The sequence below is a fragment of the Eucalyptus grandis genome, chromosome 3 (assembly GCF_016545825.1).
Source record: "Eucalyptus grandis isolate ANBG69807.140 chromosome 3, ASM1654582v1, whole genome shotgun sequence".
Lineage (NCBI taxonomy): Eukaryota > Viridiplantae > Streptophyta > Magnoliopsida > Myrtales > Myrtaceae > Eucalyptus > Eucalyptus grandis.
In genome coordinates, this window is record NC_052614.1 from 52,376,123 (window position 1) to 52,380,920 (window position 4,798).

Here is a 4,798-nt window from a genome sequence, read left to right on the forward strand (position 1 = left end):
AATTCAATTTGGCTTATGCAAATTCAATTATCGAGTCGATAATCAAATTGGTATTTTTCTTCACCAACTGATCCCACTTGCTTCCCAATTTCATTATAAAAAATGATCCCTGGCTTTTTTTTTTTTTTTGTACAAAAATGCCTCTAAGACGACTTTTTCCTAAAAAGTCTCGGTTTCTGAAAAAATCTTCGAGGCGAGTCGATGCTCCTAGAATTAATTATGACATGACAGAACTTTCAATTTCTAAAATTGGACTCAAATTTGCAGTTAATTTCAATCTGGCACGTTTTTAGCATGACCTAGGCTATCAGGTAGGTTTCAGATATTTTTAGTGCAAATGACTCGTGGTCGATTTTCTTCGAGCCACAATGAACCCACTCGACATATTGACGACTCTCGGTTGTTGTGAAAATCTCAAGGATTCAAATACGGACATAAGGTACCGAAGCGATAGAAAAATTAATCTAGTGCTGGCCGATAAGAATTTTCCAATTTAATGATGTCACCCACGATTAGCCACACATTTCAGTCGAACCGATCTATCTCTGATTTCAAATCGATTTTATATTATGTCGTAATGGCCTCTAAAGATGAGCACGGTCGAGAAACTGATTTGTGGTCGAATTCTTAGGTCTATTGCAGTAAAATTCCTTAATGACTTTCTGAATAGTCTAGTTATCTTGAGAGTGATCGGCTCCGATAATGACCCTATAGACGAGTCGATGAAATGCCCGATTTATTCAGTAGAAAATATGATTGAAAATCTGGGATATCATACCTTAACATTAGAAAAAGAAAGAGGTGAGAATAGCCCGAGAATTGGGACAAGAATAGCGCAAGTGTCATAATTTTCTATGATGCTCATTTGAAAGTCATAACTTTTTTTTTTTTCGTTCACTTGAATGCCATTAGCGATTTTCTTTGCAGGAAATTCCACTGTGAATGCTGGTCATTCTACTTGACTTCATCAACGTTAATATAGAGAAGTTTTTAATATTTTTAATTCTTAATTTTTCTTTGAATTTTTTGAGGGTTGATCACTAGCCCTAAAAAAGGAAAAAAAGGCTTCAGATCTTGAAAAAAGAAAAAAAGGAAAAGAAAAAATAAAAAATTCAAAAAACTCAAGTAGGATGATTGGCTGGAAACGATACTCAAATGATTGATTTTATTCTAATGTGGCACTTAAGGAAGCCAAAAAAATTATGACCCTCAAATGAGCGCCATGCGAAAATTATAGCATTTATGCTATTCTTCTCCCCCAAGAATTATTTTAATAATGTTTGGACAAAAAAAAAAAGTAATTAAGTACTCTTGAAACTAGGTGTGAGCATGATTCTAGTTGGGCCGGTCCAAATCTTAACCCTAGGACCAATCCGCACAGTGTTGGTTTTCAATTTTTGGAACTGAGGACCGACCCTTTTGAGCTTGGGACCAAGGACTGGACCAACTCAATGGGTTCAGTCTGGTTCCAGTGTTAACCTAGGACTAACTGATAATTTTTTATTTCATTTTTTGTACTCCTTAAAAAAGCGATTGAGGACCGGACTAATCCGATAGGTTCGGTCCAATTTCAAGGTCAATTTAGGACTAACCAATAAATTTTATTTCATTTTTTGTACTTCTTGAAAAGGCAAGCGAGGACTTTACCAACTTAATGGGTTCGATGATAAGCGAGGTCAGCTAAGAAAGGCAATCAGTAAGGGTCAAGTGGGAAAGAGAGAGAGAGAGAGAGAAAGAGAGAACAAATATAGTTAATCACTTAATAACATTAAACTAAAATAATTAAAAGAAAATCTCAGCACATACATTCAATATAGGAATAGCTATATGTATGACAAGTACTTGTATTAGAGCAAAACATTCATAGACCAAGCCTTTTTGTATGCTAATTGGCATCCATGCCAACCATTGAGAATGAGAGAGAGAGAGAGAGAGAGAGAGAGAGAGAGAGAGAGAGAGAGAAACTAATATAGTTAATCACTTAAAATTATTAAACTAAAATAATTAAAAGAAAATCTCACCACATACATTTAGTTTAGGAATATATATATGCATGATGAGTACTTGTATTAGGGTAAAACATTAATAGACCAACCCTTTATGTGTGCTGATTGACATCCATGCCAACCATTGGGGATGAGAGAGAGAGAGAGAGAGAGAGGACAAATATAGTTAATCACTTAATAATATTAAACTAAAATAATTAAAAGAAAATCTTAGCACATACATTCGGTAGAGGAATAGATACGAGCGTGACAAGTACTTGTATTTAAGCAAAATATTAACAAACCAAACCTTTCCGTGTGCTAATTGGCATCCATGCCTACCATTGTGAATGAGAGGGAGAGAGAAAGAGAACAAATATAGTAAATCACTTAATAATATTAAACTAAAATAATTAAAAGAAAATCTCACCACATACATTCAGTATAGGAATAGATACATGTATGACGAGTATTTATATTAGAGTAAAACATTAATAGACCAAACCTTTCTATATGCTACTTGGCATTTGCAACCGTTGAGGATGCGAGAGAGAGAGAGAGAGAGAGAGAATAAATATAGTTATTCAGTTAATAATATTAAACTAAAATAATTAAAAGAAAATTTCACAACATACATTCAGTCTAAAAATAGATAGATGCATGACAAGTACTTGTATTTGAGCAAAACATTAGACCAAGCCTTTCCGTGTGCTAATTGGCATCCATGCCAACCAATGTGGATGAGAGAGAGAGAGAGAGAAAAAGAACAAATATAGTTAATCACTTAGTAATATTAAACTAAAATAATTAAAAGAAAATCTTAGCACATACATTTAGTATAGGAACATGACGACCAAACCTTTCGTATGCTACTTGGCATTTGTAACCATTGAGGATGAGAGAGAGAGAGAGAGAGAGAGAGAGAGAGCAAATATAGTTAATCACTTAATAATATTAAACTAAAAAGTTAAAAAAAAATCTCACCATATACATTCAGTATACGAATAGATACATGCATGACAAGTATTCATATTAGATTAAAACATTAATAGACCAAACATTTCCATATGCTACTTTGCGTCCATGCCAATCGTTGAGGATGAGAGAGAGAGATATAGAGAACAAATGTAGTTAATCACTTAATAATATTAAATTAAAATAATTTTAAAAAAATCTCACCACATACATTTAGTCTAGGAATAGATACATGCATGATAAGCACTTGTATTAGAGTAAAACAGTCATAGACCAATCCTTTATGTGTGCTAATTGGCATCCATGCCAACCATTGAGGATGAGAGAGAGAGAGAGAGAGAGAGAGAGAGAGAGAGAACAAACATAGTTAATCATAGGGGTGAGCATGGTCTGGGTTGGGTTGGTCCAACTCATAACCCTAGGATCAATCCGCATAGTACTAGTCCTCAATTTTTTGGACTGAGGACCGACCTTATTGAGTTTGGGATCGAGGATAGAACCGAACCGACCCAGTGGGTACGATCCAGTTCTAGAGTCAACCCGGAATCAATCGATAGTTTTTTTTATTTCATTTTTAATTCTCATTGAAAAACCGATTGAGGACCAGATCCATCCAATGGGTTCGATCTGGTTTCAAGGTCAATCCGAAACCAACCAATAGTTTTTTATTTGATTTTTTTACTCGAAATGGCAACTGAGGACTGGATCGACCCAATGGTTTGATGAAGAGTGAGATCAGCTAAAAAAGGCAAGTGATGAGGGTCGAGTGAGATGAGTGTCAAATAGAGTGAGCATCGAGTGTCAAGTAGGGAGGAAGCCAAACAAGCATTGAACAGCAAGCGGCACGAGTGACCCAAAGCGAGCGAGGCGAGTATTAAGTGGCAAGCGAAGAAGTTGTTTCTTTCAATTTTGGCATATTGAAGATTAAGAAGACAAATAAGACGTAAGAAAATGAGTACTATAGAAGGATAGAAGGATACCATAATGAGTTGTTTATGCCTTTTTGGACGTCGTAAGGACTCCTCACAAAAACATTTTCCTCCTTCGTAAATTATGACTTTGATGCCATAAAAGATATAAAAAAATCTAAGTTATTAAAGAATAATGTAATATTACTTGAATTACTAATTAAATAGTTGTTTAATGTTGTTGATGCCATTTATTTAAATGTTTTCTTTATATAAAAAATTATAAATAATATATATATATATATAGAGTTAGGATCGGTCCGGGTTGAACCGACCACGAACTCCCGAGCCGAGAACCAATTCTCACAGTGTTGATCCAAGGCCGAGAACCAATTCTCACAGTGTTGATCCAAGAATCTTAGGACCAATGATCAACCCAGTTTCCTTAGGAACCGAGCCGGTCTAGGGTCAACCCTAAACCGATGCTCACCTCTAGTTAATCACTTAATAATATTAAACTAAAATAATTTATAGAAAATCTCACCATACACATTTAGTATAGGAATAGATACATGCATGACAAGTATTTATATTAGATTAAAACATTAATAGACCAAACCTTTCCGTATGCTACTTGGCATCCATGCCAACCGTTCAGGATGTGTGTGTGTGTGTGTGTGTGTGTGTGTGTGAGAGAGAGAGAGAGAGAGAGAGAGAGAGAGAGAGAGAGAGAGAACAAATATAATTAATCACTTAATAATATTAAACTAAAATAATTAAAAGAAAATCCCACCTTATACAATCGGTATACAAATAGATGTCTTGGTCTATAAATGTTTTGCTCTAATACAAGTATTTATCATGCATATATCTATTCCTAGATTGATTGTATGTGGGGAGATTTTCTTTTAATTATTTTAGTTTAATATT